Source organism: Cherax quadricarinatus, chromosome 2, assembly GCF_038502225.1.
Source record: "Cherax quadricarinatus isolate ZL_2023a chromosome 2, ASM3850222v1, whole genome shotgun sequence".
NCBI lineage: Eukaryota > Metazoa > Arthropoda > Malacostraca > Decapoda > Parastacidae > Cherax > Cherax quadricarinatus.
In genome coordinates this window covers 67,866,639-67,881,164 of record NC_091293.1, presented here as the reverse complement: position 1 = coordinate 67,881,164, position 14,526 = coordinate 67,866,639, and the positions used below count along the sequence as shown (strand labels likewise).

Below are 14,526 nucleotides of genomic sequence, written 5' to 3'. Positions count from 1 at the left end.
TTTTTGGGGATTTTCTTTCTTTATGGGCTACCCTGCCTTTGTGGGAGATGGCCCAGAGTGGTTGTTTTGCATATATATATATATATATATATATATATATATATATATATATATATATATATATATAATATATATATATATATATATATATATAAAACAGGTAGCCTGCCCATCTCCAGGCTGTGAGTGCACCTCACTCTGGGGACTTCCTCCAAACAGTTCCCATATCAGCAATGGGAATTCACCTCAACCCTAAGACCCTCCATATTGCAGTGGTTCTGTGCCTTGCTGCCCCAATTCACACAGAACATACGTGTATTTGCGGCAAAGCGCAAGCCGACCAATGTGGTGGCATGCAAGGGCTGGCATGCAAGACACAATGAAGTCAACGACATCATAAAGAGAACCCTTACTACAGCTGGATGCCCAGCCAAGAGGGAGCCCTGATCACTAGCAGCCAACAATACCCACAACCCAGCAAACTGCCCTGACGGGATCACCATCTATCCTTGGAAGCATGGCAAGCTCTTAGCGTGGGACTATACCTGTGTGTCTACACTGGCTGACATCTATATCCATCACATTGTCGGGTGACAGGGAGGAGCTGCTGACCACAGGGAGGAGTACAAGATCGGCAAGTACAGGGACATAAGTCAACAGTATCAATTTCTCCTAGTGGGATCAGAGACCTTGGGATCATGGGGAAAACATACCACACGTTTCCTTAAAGAACTGGGTTCCAGACTCATCAACACCACCAGGGTCCCAAGGGCAGCCACTTTCATGTTCCAGCGCCTCATCGTGGCCATCCAGAGGGGAAATGTATGCTGCATACTGGGCTTGCATCCGGCTTCGGAGGAGCTGGAGGAGATTCATAACCTCTGATATATTGTACTAATGTATTCATGTTTGTGTTTTCTATCAATGTATTCTGTCTATTAACCCTTTCAGGGTCTGTCCCGTAGATCTACGGCTTTACGGTGAGTGTCCAAACCGTAGATCTACGTCATGAGCTCAGCTCACTCTGATAAACTGTGAGTGGTACATTTGGGTCTAGATATGAGAGAATACATCTATGTGGTATGTGTGCACCACATAAAACAGATCCTGCAGCACACTGTGTATGAGAGAAAAAAACTGAAATCATGATTTTTCGATTAAAACAGCAACTTTGCAGTGTTTTGTCGTATGTTTTTTATAGTTGTATTTGCGATTTCTTGGTCTCATTTGATAGAATGGAAGACATATTACAGAAATAGAGATGATTTTGATTGGTTTTAGCACTGGAAATGGCTTGAAACTGAGCTTAAAGTAGCGGAAATGTTAAATTTTTGCCGATATTCAAGAGTAAACAAACGACCTCACACGTCTAATACACGCCAGCTGGTCGGTCTAATATACATTCACAAATATGGTGATGATATTTATACAATTATTACAGTATTGCATAACAGTAAATCTTCTATTTTTTGGTGTGAATAAAAATTCATTATGTGAATAAAAAATCAAAATGGAATTTATTTGTAAAGCCTCAAAACATAACTAATGAACAGAGGAAATGTTAGTTTAGTGCCAGGAATGCCTACATTGTTTATTCTGGACCCTATTTTGAAATTGGAATATTTTGAACTTTGTGTTAAATTGGCCAAATTAACAATTTCCGATCACTTAATTTTGTAGTTGAAACAGTTGACTTGGCGATTTCTTGTGCTCAATCGATAGAATAGAAGTAATACTAGTGAAATAGCTAAGAATTTGGTTGATTGGAATAATGTAATTGGCCTAAAATGGGAGTCAAAGTCGGCAAAATCGCCGATTCGTAAATATCGCTGACACATCAAAATTCGCGAGAGCATAATTTCGTCAATTTTCCACCAAATTTCGTACTTTTTGTTTTATTACCTTCACAAAAAGATTCTCTACGATTTCATAAGAAAAAATAAAAATTTTTTTTTTTTTTTAAATTCTTGGACACTGGTGCGTGACTCCAGATTTGGGCCTTGGACCCTGAAAGGGTTAATAAAGTTAGCATGTAGCATAAAAATATAGGGGGTGGTAGGAGAAGAAAATATTCAAACAGTTCTGGGGAGAACCTTGAGTTTTCCCTGAGGTACGTTTATTGTTTTCTTTGAGGATGAGGGTCCCCAGTAAAGTTCTAGTGGTGGTACCTCTCTTCTCTCTCTCACTCTCTCTCTCTCTCTCTCTCTCTCTCTCTCTCTCTCTCTCTCTCTCTCTCTCTCTCTCTCTCTCTCTTATATATATATATATATATATATATATGTGTGTGTGTGTGTGTGTGTGTGTGTGTGTTTAAAATTTGCAGAACAGGCGAAATATTCACAAACACTAATCTCAGGCCTAAAGAGACTCGAACCTACGAACCTTGGAGTACCGAGTACCCTGGTACTCGGTGCTCCACTCACCGTACCCAAACTATATTAAGCCGGAGACTAAGACATATTATAATTGCAAAATTTCCTCCTGTCCCAATTAATATGCATACTACTGTAATATATATATATATATATATATATATATATATATATATATATATATATATATATATATATATATATATATATATATATATATATATATATATATGCAACAGTTAGACAACTTTATTCCGAAACGTTTCGCCTACACAGTAGGCTTCTTCAGTCGAATACAGAAAGTAGGCAGGAACAGTAGAGATGTGAAGACGATGTAATCAGTCCATCACCCTTAAAGTCGTAGAATTTGAGGTTGTCAGTCCCTCGGCCTGGAGAAGTTCAGTTCCATAGTCAGGAACTATCAGATAGTTCCTGACTATGGAACTGAACTTCTCCAGGCCGAGGGACTGACAACCTCAAATTCTACGACTTTAAGGGTGATGGACTGATTACATCGTCTTCACATCTCTACTGTTCCTGCCTACTTTCTGTATTCGACTGAAGAAGCCTACTGTGTAGGCGAAACGTTTCGGAATAAAGTTGTCTAACTGTTGCATATGTGTCTTACCTAACAACCTGTCGGTATTGTATACCATTTTGATGTTCATATATATATATATATATATATATATATATATATATATATATATATATATATATATATATATATATATATATATATATATATATATATATATATATATTAGGCACTTGGTTAGGAAAAAAGCAGCTCTAGAGCTTTCAGTAAAGTGCAACAGGAAGGGGAGAGAAGTTAATAGGAGTAAACTAGGAAGACAGGTAAAATTACCACGTCACCACATGTAGTGGCGGCATCTCTCTCTCTCTCTCTCTCTCTCTCTCTCTCTCTCTCTCTCTCTCTCTCTTTCTCTCTCTCTCTCTCTCTCTCTCTCTCTTTAACACAGGGTTTGACAAGATTAAGGATCCCTAGTTTTATTGACAAGCTATTTACAGGTTAAGGATTCCTAACTTTATTGACAAGCTAAGAGCTGTTACCTACATCAGCTCATTTGAAAGCATTTTTATTGTTATGAGACATACAAGTAGGGAACAGGATGAAGTTGGAGCCATCTGTGGGCCAGCATTTTCATTTGATCAACTGACGTTATCTCGTTGACATCATTATGCTGTACGAATGTGTTCCACACTCGAGTCATCCTGGGTATATATGATCTCAGATAGAGTGATGTTCTGGAGAAGGGTACAGCCAGAGTGAAGTTGCTGCTTTCTGCCCATCTTGTGGCATAAAAGCTTGTTTCAAAACAAGTACAAAACAGTAAGGCCACCTACATCCCTCCTGTGTTGAAGGCTCTGCTGAAATGACAAATCTATCCAGGATGGGTCCAGGCGAGAGATGACACATCTTGTTCTGTTCTCCACTCTGTCAAGCAGTCGCAGATGATAGGGGGGGGGGCAGGCAAACCAAGAAAGTGGAGCATACTCAAGGTGTGAGCGTACTTGTACCTCATACAGAATCTTGCAATCCCTACTGTCAAGCAGATGCGAGATACGGCGAAGTGCTGTAAGCTTCCTGGCTGCCTTGTTTGCTAGATTTACAACATGGTTCTTCATGGTTAGTTTGGAGTCAGATTTCATCCCAAGGATATCAACTTCTTCTCCAGGTGCCAACACCCTCCCATTCATCCTTACTACTGCACTAGCATTACCATCATGGTGCCTAGAAACGATCATCATTTGTGTTTTCTCAGGTGCAAATTTTACTTGCCATCTATTTCCCCAAGCTGATATAGCTCTTAGCTGGTGATTGATGTAGCTTAGAGTAGCTGGCATTTCTTCTCTTGGATAAGTGAATGTCAGTGTACAGTCATCTGCATATGCATGTGATTCTCTCTCTCTTTACTCAATCTAATACTTGTTTCTTTACTACAGGTATGTGGGAGTGACCTTGGTAATAGTCTGCTACAGGTATGTGGGAGTGACCTTGGTGAGTCTGCTACAGGTATATGCGAGTGACCTTGGTAATAGTCTGGTACAGGAATGTGGGAGTGACTTTGGTGATAGTCTGATACAGGTATTTGGGCGTGACCTTGGTAATAGTCTGGTGCAGGTTTGTGGGAGTGACCTTGGCAATAGTCTGCAATAGGTATGTGGAAGTGACCTTTTTGATTGGTACAGATATGTGGGAGTAACCTTTTTGATTGGTACAGGTATGTGACTATACTATTCTGGTACTAGTATACTATTTTGGTACTGGTATATACCAGACTATCACCCACACTGCCTTAGCTTGTATAGTACCATTCTTTTCATGAGATGTATCAGTCAGTAACCGTTGAAGTTGTTCACATAAGACATAGTCACGATATTTAACGGGAAATCACACGCCATTTGTAATGTTGGCAAATTGGCACTTATATACTCCAGTAGCAACCCGAGCCTCCTCCTAAGTAGAATATACCAGTGTTAAAAGTTTGAAACCGATCAGAAGAGACTTTCTCAGGCTGTCGCATGGATTCCAAAAGAATAGAATGGTCCATGCAGAATTAAACAGATGCCATGTGCACAGGTATGAAAATTTTCTTAGCTACAGTAAACCAATGTTAAAAATTTGAAGCCCATCGCTTAATTAAAGGTGTTTCTTTGAGGGTCACTTAACTGAACCATAAACTGGAGACGAAATCTCGTTGGTGTTTCGGTCCATCTTGGATCATTATTAATTCACGACTTGACAGTGATGTAGGTTGGACCGAAACGTTGTCTAGGCTTCATCTTCAACATGTAGGTTAGTTATGAAAAGCTTTTAACATGACTGGTAAAGCCATCCTGGGTGCATTCAGTTAAGTCATCATTGTTTCTAGTTTACCGAATAAGTCAACCAATTATTGTTTCAGCAGGAATGAACACATCAACATCAGAGATGTTATCTGATACGTCAAGCACAACTCTACTAATAATTCGATGGGGATCATTATAGCAAATATACACTGGTAGCTGGTTGAGAGCACTAATGATGTCTGCTCTCCATGTCTTGCGGCAGATGTATACAGAGAAACATGTTGTCTGCTGCAGAGTACAAAGACAGTTCCGGCTAGTGCCTACATCCTGCTCTGAATATACTCTTGCCTCTTCAAGGACACCGTTGTTCATCTTGCTTTGCCGTCTTATGAACGTGTAGGATGACAGGTAAGTCTTACACACTTGAACCTACGGATCTTATTAACAAGTAAGATGATAGGTAAGTCTTACACACATGAACTTAGGTTCATTATACACGGATCTTTAGTTTTGCGTTTCTTCATAGTTCCCATTTCGGTAACATTTCTTTTTCATTTTAATAGGCCTGGCTTGAGAGTGAGAATGGGGGATGGGTCGCGATAATACCACTAACCACTGATATATGTATCACGCAACAGTCGTGTTTACGTGCCTCTACACTGCATATCGTTTCCTATACTTTGACTGTATTTACACTTGTGTAAGTTCCCGCTCCTACGAGAGGGAGGGGCCCAGCACACAATGTAAAATAACTCTCTGAAAAGCACGGCAGTTATTTTACACTGTTATTTTGCACACTAAGAGACAAAGTCTTAAGTGTAAAGAGATGAACACTTTTTTTTATGCCCTTTCTTCATTCTTCGTACTGCCTGCGGCTAGCACCAACAGCCTGGTTAATCGGGCCTTCAGACAGGAGACCTTTCGTGGGATTGAACCAGGAAGTGGGAACCACAGAAATAGTCATCATGTAATCCACAACTACCACATCACTCACACCCGCACCCTACAACCACAACCTACCACCACCATATCACTTACATAATCTACCACCAAAACCTCACGCACACGCACAACCTGCCATCGCATCACTCACAACCTACCACCACATCACTCACAACCTACCATCACCACATCACTCACAAAATACCACCACATCACTCACACAACCTACCACAACATTAGTCACACAGCCTACCACCACATCTCTCACACAACCTACCACCACATCACTCACACACAACCTACCACAACATTAGTCACACCGTATTACAGAATGGATATAAATTCTCTGGAAAATGTACAAAGGAGGATGACAAAGTTGATCCCATGTATCAGAAACCTTCCCTATGAGGATAGACTGAGGGCCCTGAAACTGCACTCTCTAGAAAGACGTAGAATTAGGGGGGATATGATTGAGGTGTATAAATGGAAGACAGGAATAAATAAAGGGGATGTAAATAGTGTGCTGAAAATATCTAGCCTAGACAGGACTCGCAGCAATGGTTTTAAGTTGGAAAAATTCAGATTCAGGAAGGATATAGGAAAGTACTGGTTTGGTAATAGAGTTGTGGATGAGTGGAACAAACTCCCAAGTACCGTTATAGAGGCCAGAACGTTGTGTAGCTTTAAAAATAGGTTGGATAAATACATGAGTAGATGTGGGTGGGTGTGAGTTAGACCTGATAGCTTGTGCTACCAGGTCGGTTGCCGTGTTCCTCCCTTAAGTCAATGTGACCTGACCTGACTAGGTTGGGTGCATTGGCTTAAGCCGGTAGGAGACTTGGACCTGCCTCGCATGGGCCAGTAGGCCTTCTGCAGTGTTCCTTCGTTATGTTCTTATGTAACCTACCCCCACAACATTACTCACACAACCTACGACCACATCACTCACACAACCTACCACATCACTCACAACCTACCATCACATCACTCACAACCTACCACATCACTCACACAACCTACCACAACATTAGTCACACAACCTATCACCACAACATCACTCACACAACCTACCACCACATCACTCACACAACCTACCATCATCACATCACTCACAACCTACCACAACATCACTCACACAACCTACCACATCAGTCACACAACCTACCACCACATCACTCACAGCCTACCACCACATCACTCACACGCAACCTACCATCATCACATCACTCACAACTTACAAATGCATCACTCACAAGAGGAAGAAATCGGCCAAAGTGATTTCAAGGCAGAATCGGCTCGAAACTGGATCCTGCAGGAGAAAGCTGGACTAAGGGACATGGCGTATTAGAGGGTGTATCTCAACCGCAACAGAACACGAGAAGAAAGGCAGAAACTGAAAGAGATAGTATGAAGACGAAATGACGAAAGAGAGGCAAAGATGGAGATGGACAGGAGAACCCAGACTCAGGAGGAAGATTAAATATAACCTTCCTCACAACCACCTACAAAAGCCCCCCAACCAGGATAACCCCAATGCAACCATTCTAACCCAAAACACACATGCCATACCCAGTGCCCCCACCCACTCATTACAAACTCGACCTTCACAACAACCACGCATAGTTCCTCATCAGATCTGCCTCTTCCTCAATCACAACGTACCCCCCAGACCACAGTTTTAGAAAAGAAGTTGAAGGTTTGGTATGCAAATGCAGATGGAATAAATGAATGTGAGGAATGGCATGGAAATCAAAGAGACATCCCCAGACATAATAGGACTCACAAAAACGAAACTCACCAGGAGAACAGATGCAATCTTTCCACATGGATATCAAATTCTGAGGAAAGATGGAGCAGAGGGGAAGGTGTTGCACTGCTTATCAAAAACTAGTGGGGATTTGAGAAAATGGATGGCATGGGCGAAAGGGACTACATAGTAGGAATAATCCAGTCTGGGGGCCATAAGGTGGTAATTGCAGTGATGTACAACCCACCACAGAACTGCAGAAAGCCAAGAGAAGAATACAAAGAGAGCAACAGAGCAATGGTAGAAACACTAGCCGAGATGGCCAGAAGAGCTCACATGAGCAGAGTAAAGTTACTAGTTATGGGTGATTTCAGTCACAAGGAGATTGACTGGGAGAACCTGGAGCCCCATGGGGGTCCCAAAATATGGAGAGCCAAGATGATGGATGTGGTACTGGAAAACATCAAGCATCAACATGTTAGAGACACTACCAGAGAGAGAGGGGTGAGGATGAATCAGCAAGACTGGACCTAGTATTTACCTTGAGTAGTTTGGACATTGAGGATATCTTATGTGAAAAGCCCCTTGGAGCTGGTGACCATATGATTCTGTGCTTTAAATACATAGTTGAGCTACAAGTGGAGAGGGTAGCAGGAATAGGACAGGAGAAGCCTAACTACAAAAGGGGGGCTTACATAGGCAAGAGGAACTTCCTGCAAGACATTCAGCGGGAAAGAGAATTGGCAGGAAAACCAATAAAAGAAATGATGGATTATGTGACAACAAAATGCAAGGAGGCAGAGGAGAGGTTTGTTTCCAAGGGAAACAGAAATAATAGGAAGACCAAAATGAGCCCTTGGTTCACCCAAAAGTGTAGGGAGGCAAAGACTAAGTGCACTAGAGAATGGAAAAAAGTACAGAAGACAAAGGACCCAGGAAAATAAAGAGATCAGCCAAAGAGCCAGAAACGAATATGCACAGATAAGAAGGGAGGCTCAGTGATAATCCAAAAATGATATAGCATCAAAAGTCAAGTCTGGCCCAAAGCTGATGTATAGCCACATCAGGAGCAAAACAACAGTTAAGGACCAGGTAATCAGGCCGAGGAAGGAAAGTGGGGAGTTCACAAGAAACGACCAAGAAGTATGTGAGTAGCTCAACATGAAATTTAAAGTGTTTACGGTGGAGACAGGAAGGATGCGAGGAAGTCAAAACAGGGAGATACACCAGCAAGGGATACACTAACAGGTGCTAGATGAAATACACACAACCAAGGAGGAGGTGAAGAAACTGCTATGTGAACTTGATACCTCAAAGGCAGTGGGATCGCACAGCATCTCTCTGTGGGTCCTTAGAGAGGGAGCAGATATGCTGTGTGTGTGCCACTAACAAATATTCAACACACTCATTGAAAGTGGGCAACTACCTGAGGTATGGAAGATGGCAAATGTAGTCCCAACTTTTAAGAAAGGAGACTGACACGAGGCATTAAACTACAGACCTCTGTCACATGTATAGTATGTAAAGTCATAGAGAAGATTATCAGGAGAGTGGTGGAGCACCTAGAAAGACACAAGCTTATAAATGACAACCAGCACAGTTTCAGGAAAGGAAAATCCTGTATCACAACCCTACTGGAGTTTTATGACAAGGTAATGGAAGTAAGACATAAGAGAGGTGGATAGATTGCATTTTCTTTGACTACAAGAAGGCCTTTGACACAATTCCTCACAAGAGGTTAATGCAAAAGCTAGAGGATGAGGCATGCATAACAGGAAAGGCACTGCAGTGGATCAGAGAATATCTGACAGGGAGGCAACAGTGAGTCATGGTATGTGACATTGTGTCAGAGTGGGTGCATGTGACGAGTGGGGTTCCACAGGGGTCAGTCCTAGGACCTGTGCTGTCTTTGGTATATATGAATGACATGACAGAACGGATACACTCAAAAGCGTCCCTGTTTGCAGATGATGCGAAGTTAATGAGGAAAATTAAATTGGATGAGGATCAGGCAGAACTACAAAGAGACCTGGACAGGCTACAAGCTTAGTCCAGCAAATGGCCCCTTGACTTTAACCCTGCCAAAAGCAAAGTTATGAAGATCAGGGAAGGGCAAAGAAGACCGCAGACACAGTATAATATAGGTGGCCAAAGACTGCAAACCTCAGTCAAGGAAAAAGATCTTGCGGTGAGTATAATACCTAATACCGAGCACATCTCCTGAGGTACATATCAACCAGATAACTGCTGTAGCATATGGGCGCCTGGCAAACCTAAAAATAGCGTTCCAATACCTCAATAAGGAATCGTTCAAGACTCTGTACACCGTGTACATCAGGCCCGTATTGGATTATGCAGCACCAATTTGGAATCCACACTTGGTCAAGCACGTCATAGAGCAGGGAGAGAGAGAGGACCTAGTAGCAATCAGTGAAGAGGCGGGGCCACGGCTATGAATCGACCCCTGCAACCACAAATAGGTGAGTGCAATTAGGTGAGCACAGCCTACCACAACATCACTCACACAACCTACTACATCACTCAGGTGACTCCACAAAGATTTCTTGAGGAAAACTAAACAAATTTCGGTCTGGAACTTACTGATCCTGTGTCTGAGTGACCGCCGCTTGCCACCATTTATAAAAATTAAAATGGGTGCTATTCATGTGGGGATCAATGATAAGGCTTTGGAGGCTTGTTACTTTACTTGGGTTCTTGTACACAGGCAGTGTGTTATGGGCCCCCAGGCCCGGAGGGCCATGTCCGTGAGTGACGCTTGTTGACTAGTGGCGTTGGCTGCCAGAGTGAGAATGAGGTAAGTGTGGTGCGGGCAGAGCTTGGTAGGCCTATGCCACTAGGTGTCAGCACCATAGTGCCGCTAAATATGAACCCAGCTGGGCATACACTACCACCGCAACATCACTCTCAACCTACCACCACAACATAACTCAACCTACCACCACAACATAACTCTCAACCTACTGCCACAACATCACTCACACAACCTGCTACCACAGGATCACTCGCACAACCTGCCACCACATCACTCACACAACCTGCCACCATAACATCACTCACACAACCTGCCACCACAACATCACTCACACAACCTGCCACAACATCACTCACACAACCTGCCACCATAACATCACTCACGCAACCTGCCACCACATCACTCACACAACCTGCCACCACATCACTCACACAACCTGCCACATCATTCACACAACCTGCCACCACAACATCACTCACACAACTTGCCACCACAACATCACTCGCACAGTCTGCCACTGCAACATCACTCACACAACCTGCCACCACAGCATCACTCACACAACCTGCCACCACATCACTCACACAACCTGCCACCACAACATCACTCACAGAACCTGCCACCACATCACTCACACAACCTGCCACCACATCACTCACACAACCTGCCACTGCAACATCACTCACACAACCTGCCACCACATCACTCACACAACCTGCCACCGCAACATCACTCGCACTACCTGCCACCACATCACTGGTACAACCTGCCACCATATCACTGACACAACCTGCCACCACATCACTGACACAACCTGCCACCACATCACTGACACAACCTGCCACCACATCACTGACACAACCTGCCACCACATCACTCAACCTTCCACCACAACATCACTCACACAACCTGCCACCGCAACATCACTCACACAGCCTACCACCACAAAATCACTCACACAACCTGCCACCACAACATCAGTCAGTAAACGAGGTGATTGAATATGTAACAAAATGCAAGGAGGCAGAGGAAGTGTTTGTTCCCAAGGGCAATGGAAATAATGGGAAGACCAAAGCGAGTCCTTGGTTTACCCGAAGGTGTAGGGAGGCAAAAACTAAGTGCACCAGAGAATGGAAAAGGTACAGGAGGCAAAGGACCCAGGAAAATAAGGAGATTAGTTGAAGAGCCAGAAACGATTATGCACAAATAGGGAGGGAGGCCCAGCGACAGTACGAAAACGACATAGCATCGAAAGTCAAGTCTGACCCGAAACTGCTGTATAGCCACATTAGGAGGAAGACAACAGTCAAAGACCAGGTGATCAGGCTGAGGAAAGAAGGTGGGGAACTCACAATAAGCGATCAAGAGGTATGTGAGGAGCTCAACACGAGATTTAAGGAAGTATTTACATTGGAGACGGGAAGGCCTCGGGGGGGGGGGGGCAGAACAGAGGGGGACACCAGCAAGGAATATACCAACATGTGTTGGATGACATACATACAGCTGAGGAGGAGGTGAAGAAGCTGCTAAGGGACATTGATACCTCGAAGGCAATGGGACCGGACAACATCTCCCTGTGGGTCCTTAGAGAGGGAGCGGATATGCTGTGTGTGCCACTTACCACAATCTTCAACACATCCCTGGAAACTGGGCAACTTCCTGAGGTATGGAAGACAGCAAATGTAGTTCCCATTTTTAAAAAAAGGAGACAGAGAAGAGGCACTAAACTATAGACCTGTGTCACTGACGTGTATAGTATGCAAAGTTTTGAAGATTGTCAGGAAGAGAGTGGTGGAGCATCTGGAACAGAACAAGAGAATAAACGCCAACCAGCACGGATTCATGGAAGGCAAATCCTGTGTCACAAACCTTCTGGAATTTTATGATAAAGTAACAGAAGTAAGAAACGAGAGAGGGGTGGGTGGATTGCATCTTCTTTGACTGCAAGAAGGCCTTTGACATAGTTCCTCACAGGAGATTAGCGCAGAAGCTAAATGATTAGGCGCATATAACAGGAAGGGCACTTCAGTGAATCAGAGAATACCTCACAGGGAGGCAACAACGAGTCATGGTATGGGATGAGGTATCACAGTGGGCACCTGTGACGAGCGGGGTCCCACAGGGGTCGGTCCTAGGACCAGTGCTATTTTTGGTATATGTGAATGACATGATGGAAGGGTTAGAATCAGAAGTGTCCCTGTTCGCACATGATGTGAAGTTAATAAGGAGAATTAAATCAGATGAGGATCAGGCAGGACTTCAAAGACACCTGGACAGACTGGACACCTGGTCCAGCAACTGGCTTCTCGAATTTAACCCTGCCAAATGCAAAGTCATGAAGATCGGGGAAGGGCACAGAAGACTGCAGATGGAGTATAGGCTAGGTGGCCATAGACTGCAAACCTCGCTCAAGGAGAAAGATCGTGGGGTGAGTATAACACCGAGCACGTCTCCGGAAGCACACATAAACCAGATAACTGCTGCAGCATATGGGCTCCTGGCAAACCTGAGAAAAGCGTTCCGATACCTTAGTAAGGAATCGTTCAAGACACTGTACACTGTGTACGTCAGGCCCATACTGGAGTATGCAGCACCTGTTTGGAACCCGCAGTTGATCAAACACGTCAAGAAATTAGAGAAAGTGCAAAGGTTTGCGACAAGGTTAGTTCCAGAGCTAAGGGGAGTGTCCTATGAAGAAAGGTTGAGGGAAATCGGCCTGACGACACTGGAGGACAGGAGGGTCAGGGGAGACATGATAACGATATATTAAATACTGCGCGGAATAGACAAGGCGGACAATGACAGGATGTTCCAGAGAGGGGACACAGAAACAAGAGGTCATAATTGAAAGTTGAAGAGTCAGATGAGTCAAAGGGATGTTAGGAAGTATTTCTTCAGTCATAGAGTTATCAGGCAGTGGAATAGCCTAGAAAGTGACGTAGTATTAGGCGGGAACCATACATAGTTTTAAGACGAGGTTTGATAAAGCTCACGGAGCAGGGAGGGAGAGGACCTAGTAGCAACCAGTGAAGAGGCGGGGCCAGGAGCTAAGACTCGACCCCTGCAACCACAAATAGGTGAGTACAACCTACCACCACATCACTCACACAACCTGCCACCACATCACTCGCACAACCTGCCACCACAACATCACTCACACAGCCTACCACCACAACATCACTGACACAACGTACCACCACTACATCACTGACACAACCTACCACCACATCACTCACACAACCTGCATGGTTGTGCGTGGTAACTGGAGTCGTTTTCGTGGGTGATAACAGGTATCGTTGTTGTGGGTTATAACAGGTGTCGTGGTTGTTGTTTGTAACAGGTGTCGTGGTCGTGCTTTGTAACAGGTTTCGTGGTCGTGGATGGTACCAGGTATCGTGGTGGATGGTAGGAGGTGTTTTGGTCGTGGGTCGTAACAGGTGTCGTGGTCGTGGGTGGTAACAGGTTAGGTTAGGTGGTACAGATGTCATGCGCGTGAATGGTAACAGATGTCATGCGCGTGAATGGTAACAGGTGTCGTGGCCGTAGATCGTAGCAGGCGTCGTGGTCGGGAGCTTTAACAGGTGTCATGGTCATGTATGGTAACAGGTGTCTTGGTCGTGGGTTGTAATAGGTGTCGTGGTCGTGGGAGGTAATAGGTGTCGTGTTCGTGGATGATTACAGGTGTCCTCGTGTGTTGTAACAGGTGTCGTGGTCGTGCGTTTAACATGTGTCTGGTCGTGGTTGGTAACAGGTGTCGTAGTGGGTAGTAACATGTGTCGTGGTCATGAGTTGTAACAGGTGTTGTGGTCGTGAATGGTAACAGGGTTGTGATCGTGGTTTGCAGCAGGTGTGGTCGCGGATGGTAACAGGTGTCATGG

General features: G+C 44.1%; 1 protein-coding gene across 6 annotated transcripts in view; it reads left to right on the top strand.

Annotated features, from left to right (window-relative positions):
- LOC128697034 (glucocorticoid-induced transcript 1 protein) overlaps window positions 1-14,526 on the top strand; it is a 638,463-nt gene that overhangs the window by 458,680 nt on the left and 165,257 nt on the right. The window contains exon 1 of one of the 6 annotated variants that reach the window (XM_053788641.2): window positions 4,356-4,376. The exons of the other annotated variants lie outside the window; for them this stretch is intronic. The gene's annotated coding sequence lies outside the window, so the exon portion shown is untranslated. Of the gene's footprint in view, window positions 1-4,355; window positions 4,377-14,526 lie in introns of those variants that run through there. 6 annotated transcript variants of the gene reach the window in all.